Here is an 11,752-nt window from a genome sequence, read left to right on the forward strand (position 1 = left end):
AAAATGAAAGAAAAATTTAGAAAATATTTTCAACAACTACCCGCTGTTTTGACCTGTGCGGCTGCGTTAAACCCTTGCATCAAAGTTGGTGGTGTTGAAGCTTTAATAGAAAAAATTTGTGATGAGCTAGAGTTAAACGACGATCAAAACCCCCATTATAACCAAACTTTAAAGAATGCTTTCAACACCACCTTGGCAAACATGTATGATGTTTACCTTACAAAACACGGGTCGTCTTCCCAAATTCATGACTCGTTAAGAGCTGTTGCCCAATCCCAATCCCAAACCGACCTTGAAATGGGGATGTACTACATGATTTGGGAAGACGCCGGTAAACGTCAAAGGGTAAACACCCCAAGCAGTGAACTTGGAAGGTATGGTGGTACCAACTTTGTGAAACACATGACTCCGGATGAATTTAGAAGTCTTGATATGCTGGCTTGGTGGAGAGGTAAGGAGGATGAGTTTCCGATCCTCGCCGCCATGGCCAAAGATTTACTAACGGTCCAAGCTTCCACGGTAGCTTCGGAGTCTGCTTTTTCTGTTTCTGGCAGGGTTATATCGATTAGGAGGACTCGACTCACTCCACCAGCTGTAGAGATGTCGATTTGCTACAAGGATTACTTGGACTCTTTAGATAGGGCACAACATCAACGCTCACTCGAGGGGGAAATGGAGTATGAGGCGGCCTTGTATGAAGACGAGGTCAATCAAGGACACACTCAACCAATGACCGATGAAGAAGCCGCGTACGACGATTACCTAAGGAATAGCTCGGGATCGGGTAGCGAAGAAAATGAGTAACAAACATCAACTTGTTAATGTAATCGTGTCTAAGCATTCTTTAATGTTTGTATTTTTGAGTTACGAATATGCGATAACGATTTAATGTTTGTATTTTTAATGTAAAAGCTATAAATGAAAGTTATGTGTTTTTAATCTTCCAAGCAAAGAATGCTAACAACGAAACCCTAAACCCTAAACCCTAAAGCAAAAAAAAAAAAAAAAAAAAAAAAAGAAAAAAAAAAAAAAAAAAAAAACCGGTTAACCGGTTAGACCGGTTATTAAAAACCGGTTGTAAAAAAACCGGTTTAATAACCGGTTCTAACCGGTTTCTAAACCGGTCCAAACCGGTTTGGCCGGTTTGAGTTTTCATTGACAAAAACCGGTTAATAACCGGTCCGGTTATTAACCGAACCGGTTTTTTTCTGGATAAAAAAAACCGGTCCGGTTAATAACCGAACCGGTTTTTTCAAAAAAACCGATTTGTGCACCTCTAAGTGTGACGCCCATGTTGATATAGTATAACATAAACCTAAACAAGATGGCTATTAAACTAAGCATTATAGAGAAAAGGCACGTAGTGAGATGCTAAAACCCATGTTCAAAGCCACCACTTGTCTGTTGTAAGCTCATCAACATGATGATTCCCTTTTTGTGTGGACTTTTAACCTCATCCAATAAAGTGTGGATAAATCATCTGTTAGCTTATTGTAATAAAAAAAATTTAGAAAAACATCTTCAAGACTTTGACAATCAAAATACCTACGGTCTTTCACCAACTAAGATCACAACAAGTCAACTAAGGAAGCAATAAAATCCACCTTAGTAAGAAACATGCCTTTTGTCGTACTAAACTCACAAGCTTCATCTCTTACTACAAGCTGCTTGATCCATCCAACGACATATATAATCTCTTGTCAATTTTTTTACATTTACTTGATATAACATCACTAATGACTAAAAATCACCATCGGTTCATCTATTAATGATATCTAGCTACTTCTCTTATGAGCACAAGTATTCAAACTCCTATAATTAATTGGAGAATAAACCTTCGTCCCAAGACTCTTTTTAAAACTAAGATGTTACCAACAATATATCTTACCATTACATTTCGCTATATCCAAGTGACACCTATGTTGGATAAAGGTTACTAGAATCATTCGACTCCAACCCACCTTGGCAATACAACCTAGTAAACTAAAGCTTAATAAGTTGAAGCTTGATAGGCTTATCCTTGATGTGTTGAAGCTAAAAAGCATGGGCAAAGATCTAACCCCGTAGCTTCCAACAAAATAAGGGCACAAGCCACCACATTGATTGTCATCAATCGTTTAGACAATCGATGTTATCCTTCGAACCATCACATTCATACAAAACTAGACTAGGCAGAGCCTTGTCACCAAATCCCATTACACGTGAATACGTTTGGAAAAAGCTCGTCATCATAATGCCTCTCCAAGGTGTGTTGAATGAGGAAGAATAGAATTCAATTTATAGGTTGATCAGACCCTCAAGGCACGGCCGTGTCATGCTGCATTAATTGTCCATTGTCAGATCGTCCATCTATGGGTTAACACGACCGTATCATGCTACATTAATTGTCCGTTTTGAGTTCCACAATAGTCCAAATTCCATCAGTTTTGTCATTTTCTCATGTACTTGAAGGCATGGTCGTGTCTTGGGAAGGCATGGCCGTGTTTTTCTTTAGAACCTTCTATTTTGTCTTTCCTTCTTGCTCTTGATGACATGGGGTGTGTTATGGTTAACATGGCCATGTTCTGATTTTCTAATAAAGCTTTAGTTTTTTCTTCTACTACATCATAATCTAAGTCAATTACTTGATAAACCTTCTCGTCTATTGTAGCCTTTAAAGCCCTAATATCTTTCTCATACATTTTAATAGTTTTACTATAGACACTCTCCTTTTCTTTAATATAATTATTATTTTCATTGAGTTCTTGGATTTCACTTATTAATTTAGGGGGTGTTTGAGATTTCTTATTTTACCTTCTTATAACTTATGACTTATGATAAGCTAAAAAAATAAGTGTTTAGGTTTCCTTATTATGTGAGAGAAAACGTTGATAAGTTACACATTTGTAACTTATAACTTCTCCTTATAAGTTACAAGGAGGTAAAAATAAGAAATCCCAAACACCCTTTTAGTATTTTGTTTAGTAAACTGTTTCTCTTCATCAACCAAGTTTTCACAGCTAGAACATGAATTATCTGAACTTACCAGACTGAATGTCAACCATTGACCCTTGATATTTTGCATCATTTACCATATTAGCTTCTTCCTCAGCTACGTATTCATCTTCACTTAATACAACTTCCTCACTTTCCTTTACTATCTGAGCTGCATGAACCTGATTTCTATTTCTTCAAACGGAATATTTCAAACATACATATCATTCCTCTGACACACGAATGCATTTTTAACTCCATTACTCTTAGAATCACAATTGCATGTACCCTGACTCGTAGATTTTGATGAAGATCTCACTTCAAAAAAATCTTTTGACTTCTGTCCACATATCCATTAAAGTACGATACGTTTTGAAATTATGGATCACTGTATCAGGTAAAGCCATCACAACTACACCCATGGCTTTCTCCTCTTCATTAAACATACCCTTTTCGAACTCTTCCATATTGAAATATGATTTCACATGTGTTCTACCATTCACCTCCATTGTAGGTGGAACTTTTTTTATCATTCATATAACGCCATATTCTAACATCTTGATTTTGAACGAACATTTGATTTTATTCTCTCCAAACTGAAAAATATGCACCTATCACAAGGTTTGACGGCTTATTTGGGGTTTCGGTTTTATCGCCCATATTTTACATGTTATTTACTCTTGATGTTGAAGTTGATTTATACTAGGTTTCAAGTGGATTTAGATGTGCCTAACTCTTTTATAGGTCAAGGTATGCTCAATACTAAATAACCAGCTCGTTAAAACGAAAACAAAATTCAGAAAACTACTATCACCAAAATTATTCTGAATGATTATGCCCTTGTTTAAATAGTCTAGGAAAACTTTGTTCAAATAGTAAAATATAAACAATAAATGGCGAACAAAATTTTCTGAAAAAAAAATGTTGTCGATACATTTTTTTTCAATGATTATAACCTTGTCGCGGGTTTTATCTTTTCTTGGCTAACTTCACCTGAGTATAACTTCGCCATAATAAGTTCGTCTAACATTAACTTTTTCTAGTTAACTTCGATTAGCCAATTTTGCCCGGTCAACTTCACCTGGTCAGCTTCGTATAGTCAGCTTTGCCTAACAACTTTGTCTAGTCAACTTCGCTTGGTCAGGTTTGCTTAGCAACTTCGCCAAGATGTAACTTCGCTTGCGATAACTTCTCCGGGTCTAAGAAACCCTACGGACAACTGCGCCTAGACGGCTGAAACTTTTCAAAATCGAAGTTTTTAGGATTTGTGACGGTTGTAAGTGATGGGTATGAACTGATCTGGTCGTTTTTTTTGGTCAGGATAGATTTTTGAATGTGAAAACTTGATTAAACAACTCGTAAACACATGTTAATCAATCCCAAACCACACAATTTCGAGCAAAAGCTCTTATAGCAGTTTTAGGTGCCTGTAATGGATCGATACATGATTGATACGTACTATCAGAGGTGTTGAATCCCTCTGGTTAATGCTAACAAGATGTAAACAAATATAACAAGAACAATTCACTTTAAACGATTCTTCTATTGATTATAAACATATTACAATTAACACTAGAAATGGAACTCACGAACACACAGTTCTTCTATCCATATGGATGGCTAAATGGTTGGAAGTCTATGGAATGTCTACTCTAAAATACCAACGAACTTTTATTTATATAACCAGACAAGTTCGTCAGACCCATGTTAAGCGAACTTAACATGTTCGCTTGTCAAGCCCATTAGCCCATTCAAGTTCGCCTATTACAAAACATAACTAAATACGTATTATAGACTCGATTACAAACATGAATAATCTATTAAGTTGTTGTCACACAGAATATGCACCAGCATTACTTTGAAACGTTGCCAATTTAATTTATTGACACAATCAAATCGGGTGTAATGGGTCAAAGGTGGGTTAACTATATTAAACGGGGTTAGAGAATCAACACGGATTAAAGAGCCCACGTATATACAAAGGCGGACCTAGGTGGTTCGAAAGGTGGGCAGACACACCCTTGGATTTTTTTCCTTCAATAGTATATATATGATCTAACCTCGACTGCCCCATGAAAATTTGACACCGCCCCCATGAACACGGGCATTATCATAGAAGAAAGAAGAGATTAAGGGAAGACTGATTTTCCTACCTGCATGTGTATTACTTGGTGATAACTATAAATGGTAATGTGAAATGAAGAAGACAAACAATGAATAAACAAAAAGAAAAACAAACTTTTTATATAATAAAGTATTATTAAAGAGAGTAGATAGCTAATAACTAGAGCATAGTACAATGTACATGTATCCCTCTTTATGATTTCTTATTATTTTTTAAAATAACGAAGTTTAAATATATAGGATCGTTGGTGATAGCGAGGACACCCAGATCACTATTGAGGACCAGGTGGTTCAGTGGTGTTGGTGATAGTGAGGACACCTAGATCACTATTGAGGACTATGTGGTTCCGCAGATAACGAAGTTTAAATATCTAGGATCGTTTGTCCAAAGCAATGGAGAGATAGACAGTGACATAACCCACCGCATACAAGCTGGATGGTGTAGGTGGAAAGCAGCCACTAGAGTTTTGTGCGACAAGCGGTTCCCATCTAAATTAAAGGGGAAACTTTATAGACTCGCAGTTAGACCTGCAATGTTGTATAGAACAGAATGCTGGGCCATCAAGAAGACACATGAGCGCAAGATGGATGTGGGAGAGATGAGGATGCTGAGGTGGATGTGCAGACACACTAGGTTAGATAGGATTAGAAATGAGGTCTTTAGGGAAAGATTAGGAATAGTTAGCATATCAGAGAAAATAAAGGAAGGGGGCTTAAGATGGTTTGGGCATGTTAAGAGGAGACCGACAACAACGCCAGTTAGAGTAGTGGAAGCCTTCATTGTTGAAGGAAAGAGGAGTAGAGGCCATGCCTAATTGACTTGGGATGAGAAAATTAGACATGACTTGACAGAGTTGCACCTCTCTAAGGACATGGTCCAGGATAGAGATTCATGGAGACGTAGGATTAAGGTTAGCAACTTCTAGGAGAAGGTACCTAGTTAGATTAGCTTTCTATTTAAGGTCTAGTTGACTAGCCTTGCTCCTTGTTGTTTATGAATATATTTTTCTTTGATGGTGCTTTTTGATTCTTATGCCATATTCTTAATATGTTACAGATTCCATGCTTTTTTGGTAGTTTGCTATCTATGTATTGCTAAGTGTCTTTGCTTGTAGGATGTATGTTTACTCTGATTACCTGTATGTAGCTTGTATGAGCCGGGGGTCTCTCTGGAAGCAGCCTTTCTATTCTCACGGATAGAGGAAAGACTTGCCTACATCCCACCCTCCCCTGACCCTACCGATAGCGTGCTATGCGGTGGATATACAGGGCTTGATTGATTGGTTGATTAATTGATTATTATTTTTTTATAAGATAATGAGTTTTAAAGTTTTTATTAGTTTAGATTAATTTGTTTTGTTAGTTTATGTATGTTATTATGCAATGACATTGTTTTTAGTTTTTACATCTTTTTTTTATTATCAATAATTCATTTTATATTTTACGTTTATGATTATATTATATCTTCGTTTTCGATTTATAGGAATCTTGTATCATTTTTTAGATTTTATTTAACTGAAAGTTATTTTTACTAGATGACAAGTTTGGTATAAAACTCAAACCAAAAATGAAATTAATAATAAACTTGAATTCTTAACAAACAATGGCTCGACTTAATAAGGAAAAACAATTATACGCCCGACCCGACAATAAATCCTTCTTAATAGACATCCGAAAACCCAAATTTTCCGCCCCCATTAAAAAGTTTTATGGGTCCGCCACTACGTACATATGGTCACTCATGAAAATCGCGTTTGTATTTATTTTTATTTAATTTATTTTCATTTTTCTTCAAATTATGTTTGTTTGATTTAATTGTTTGACTAGTTTTTTATTCCTAATATTGTGGTGTGTGGGTTGATTTTCTGTTTCCTTTACTCTACGTAATGATCATGAGTTTGACGGAGGAAATGGACACATGAGTTTATGTTTAAAAAAATGATTATGATTAATTTATCTTTTATGTGTTAGAGTTAGATTCATTTGTCTATTCTAGCGTAATTTTGGCATCCCGAGTGGTACTCTTAGACGCAATTTGTTTGCCAAAGTGGTGGATCTATATCTCTAGTTTGTTATCGCAACCCTACGTTTTATTTAAATAATGTATATGTATCAGGAAAAAGAGTCGTTGATCTATCATGTTTTTACCGTTTCATTTGAATTTCAATTACCCTACCCGATTGATACTCTGATTAATCAGAGTATCCAATTGGGTAGTGTAATTGAAATCCAAATGAAACTAGTAAAACTAGGGTAGATCAACAGCTAATTTACGGATACAAATCCCCAATCGAAATAAAACGTAGGGCTGCTGCAATATCAAACCGGAGATATAGATTCACCACTCAAGCTAATAAATCGTGTCTAAAAACACCAATCGATATGCCAAAACCGAGCAAGCATGCTTAGAAAATCAATATCACTCTCGCACGAGCTAAATTAATCAATTTTAATTTTTAGACATAAACTCATATGTCCATTTCCTTCGTCAAACTAGTGATTTCATAGAGTAAAAGAAACTGAAAATAAACCCACGTATCATACTTCTAGGGAAAAAAACTACTAAAACAATTAAATAATGAGTGCTGCTAAACGTACCCTCTTTCCTTCATTTTTACGTATCCCCTTTCTTAAGTTTTACATTAATATGATTTAAACTTTTATGTTCATTCTTTGTCATTTTATTATCTTTTATTGTGATTATTAATTAAAAGAGATTTGTTTTTATTATTTAAATAGATTTTCTTTTCCTTTTTTTTCATATTATAATATTTTTTTAAATAATTTATGTAAAAAAGGGTTTTTAAATTAGAAAGAAAAAAACATTTCTTTTTCTTTTTTTTTTTTGTAAGTGTTTTAATACTTTTAGGGTGTTTTTTTTAAAATAATTTTTAGAGATAACTTACTTTAAAAAAGAAACATATTTTTTCATCAATAAAACATATTAAACAACATAAGATTTGATTAACAAGTTGGTTTTTTCCTCATGTAACATTAATTTTTTTGCATTCAAACCTATCAAAAAATATTTAAATGATCTTTTTGTCGGGTGTGAGGCATATGATAAGAAAAATATAAACAAAATGTTTTGTCGTTTTTATAAAGGCGTTATATTATTATTTTTTAAATAATAATGACAATAAATGTATTATTATGATAAAGAAAAATAAACACAAAGAGAAAAAAATAAAAAAAATAAAAAATAATAAACTTTATAGTATTTGATTTTATATTTTAAAGGAGACTTAAAATGACTAAAATTATTGGATGGTACTAATATGTCAAATATAATTGTTGAAGGAACTAAAAGTGTAGGGGACGGGGTATGACAAGTATACAAAGAGGATATGTTTAGCTTAACCCTTAAATAATATATACATAATTAGAATAAAAATGAAATTAAATATATAAAAATAAATGTAAATGTGGGTTTCATGAGTGACCACATGAACATGGGTTCTTCAATATGGGGTTAAGGTCCCGATCCAATTTAATATAGTTAACTCACCTATGACCTAGGAGTCGGTTCCAGAAATTATTGCTATGGTGGAAACAAAGTGAAGCGATAAAAAAAATTTGGTTGGGTCAAAGAGAACAAGGATCAAAAAATTTTAATAGATGGTCATAATATACTTCTCTTCAAAGTTCAAAGGCATCTCATCGACTCGTTGGCTAAAAAATATATTATTAACTACTATTTATGTTTGCTCTCTGAATTATCCTGTAATTAACGGTAAAAGAGTACACTCTAACCTTCCTTAATTTCACTTATGCTCCAGATCATCTACTTTAAAAGTTTAGCCCATCCACCTCACCCAAGGAGATGATTTAAAACGTATAAACTTATAACACTACCGTGTCCATTTTTTTTTAATTTTAATATTATACATGTAATCTAAATACAAATAAAATATACATTTTGTTTAATAAATATTAAGAAAAAAGTCAACATTAATGAAAATATCACACTTGGAACTAGTCTACCAAAGACCCAATGGGCAAAAACTAAGCAAACAGATTGAACTTTCATATTCCTAGTGTCTAAACCCTAGGTGTATTATGTATATGTCTGTCATCTTCATGACTGTTGCAGCAGGTTGATACAAATTTACGATTATCTATCCAATTCTTAATTAATAAACATGCCAACGCCACATATCCGTCCAAACCGACGGTGGGCACTGAGTGTTAACTCCTCATATACTAACTCCTCCATGTAAATCCGGCACTCCGACAACTGAACGGTGGGACCCAGGCCTTAATCTGCCCCCGGTTGGAGTGAACAAGTGTGTGTCTAGCAAATTAGCTGATACCCAAGGGTCCAAATCGACCCAGTAACTTGAACATAGATACATGGTGATTGCATGTCAATTTTGCATGAGCTTAATTCCACTAAGAATTTCATTAAGATCACATGCACAGGGTCGGCCCTAAGCGGGGCTGGGTGGTCGACTGCTACAGGCCGGACACCCCGCTAGGCCTGATTTAAAACAAAAATAAACAATACGTATTTTTATTAAAACAATATGTATATTTAGTGTTTATACTCAATTACATAAACACTAGCTTGTTTAGCGACGGAAGGGTATTATTATTCTCAATCAAAAGTTTTGTGGTTCTAGTCTTATTTGAGATATGTTTAATTCTATTTTTATGTAAAAACTTTTTACACAACTCAAATAATAACCAAGTAAGCCCACATAAAAGTTAAATTTTTTAAACCCAACAAAATAATATTTTTACTTAAGGCTCATTCGCCTTTGGCCCAATATTGTTTTTTTCTCAGAGCCGGCACTTCAGAAAAAATGATCACGAGTTTTCGCCTCTAGCTTTTACTCACATGCAAAAGCGATCAAGTGGCAGAGAAGAAAAAACAATCACGAGTTTCCGGTTAAGCATTTAAGTATGAGGGCAAATTATATCAAATATGGGGAGGGAGTATGACAGATATACAATCAGATCATAAGCAATGGGTCAAATGGTAGTGTTGCTGGTTATACGGGTTGTACTTGGAGTTCGCCAAATGATCGACGAATCCTAAGGGTCGAATCGGTGGAGTCGCAATTGGATGAATGTTTTGGTTTTTGGTATTGGGATGGTAGAGTTGCAAACCGACCGAACCCTAAGAATGTTTAGGTGTAGGTTTGTAGAGAGAAATGAGAATCAACTTGTGTGTAAATATTGTTAATTGGTTAAGGTTTAACAAAAGGAAAATTATTTGTCTTTTTTTTAAAGTGACTACTCCAACAGCCATTAGCCTGTTTGAGAAGGTTTGGGGCCTAGCGGTGATACAAGCCAAACAGAGGAACTCAACCCAAAAGACTAGTCTAATAGGTGAGGGAACCCATTTGGCTTATAAACCTCACATCAATTGCCCATACAACCGATGTGGGACACGTGTCATCCCTTGCAATGGTTTCAGTCCGTAACAATGCACCCTCTTTAAGGGCCAACGTCCTCGTTGGTCACGCCCACGTTGGTCACGGCTGGCTAACTCCATGCCACCACTCCGAGTCCTCGTTGGTCACGGCCACGTTTGTCACGGCTGGCTTCCTCCAGGCCACCACTTCGAGGTTGGCTCTGATACCAATGTTACAAGTCAAACAGAACTCAACCCAAAAGACTAGTCTGATATGTGAGGGAACCCATTTGGCTTATAAACCCCACATCAGTTGCCCATACAACCGATGTGGGACAAGTCCCATACCTTGGAATGATTTCAGCCCGTACCATAAAGGGGGTGTTTGGGATTACTTATTTTCACCCACTTATGGCTTAATAAACTTTTTGAGAAATAATAAGGTGTTTGGGATTGCTTATATTGTGAGAGGAAAAGTTCCATAAGTTACACTTTTGTAACTTATTAACTTAATTAAAAGTTATAAGGAAGTAAAATAAGGAATCCCAAACACCCCTAAAGTATAATAAATCAACAAAAAAGGATCAGGTTGTAATTGACAGTTTCGTACTTCGACCATTTGTTATTGGACATTCGTTCAGTTGGTGCCTCACGTCGCCAAATACCCATAATGAGAGTGGACGGAGTGGACTTGGTGAGGGGTGCGGTGCTGCCCGTCCTCGGTAGGAACACCGCCCCGCCCTCTCGGTTATGTAAAAATCAAAGCTGATTGGGGGTGTACATGCCGCTTGTTACAAGCCAAACATAAGAAATCAACCCAAAAGACTAGTTTGATAGGTGAGGGAACTCATTTGGCTTAAACCCCCACATCAGTTGCCCATACAACCGTTGTGGGACAAGTCCCATACCTTGCAATGGTTTCAGTCCGTAACAATGCACCCTCCATAAGGGCCAACGTCCTCGTTGGTCACGGCTGGCTAACTCCAGGCCACCAATCCATGAGCCACCACTCCGAGTCCTTGTTGGTCACGGCTGGCTTCCTCCAGGCCACCACTCCGAGGTTGGCTCTGATACCAATGTTACAAGCCAAACAGAAGAACTTAACCCAAAATACTAGTCTGATAGGTGAGGGAACCCATTTGGCTTATAAACCCTACATCAATTGCCCATACAACCGATGTGGGACAAGTCCCATACCTTTCAATGGTTTCAGTACGTAACACTTTAACTGTTGTTGTTCTGGCTCACCACAAACAAGTCGTCCGTTCTCTTGATTGGTGGTCCCTCTAAGAAATT

This window comes from Bidens hawaiensis, unplaced genomic scaffold (genome assembly GCF_021521415.1).
Source record: "Bidens hawaiensis isolate Kalapana, Puna unplaced genomic scaffold, B.hawaiensis_p1.1 tig00030120_1, whole genome shotgun sequence".
NCBI classification, from domain to species: domain Eukaryota; kingdom Viridiplantae; phylum Streptophyta; class Magnoliopsida; order Asterales; family Asteraceae; genus Bidens; species Bidens hawaiensis.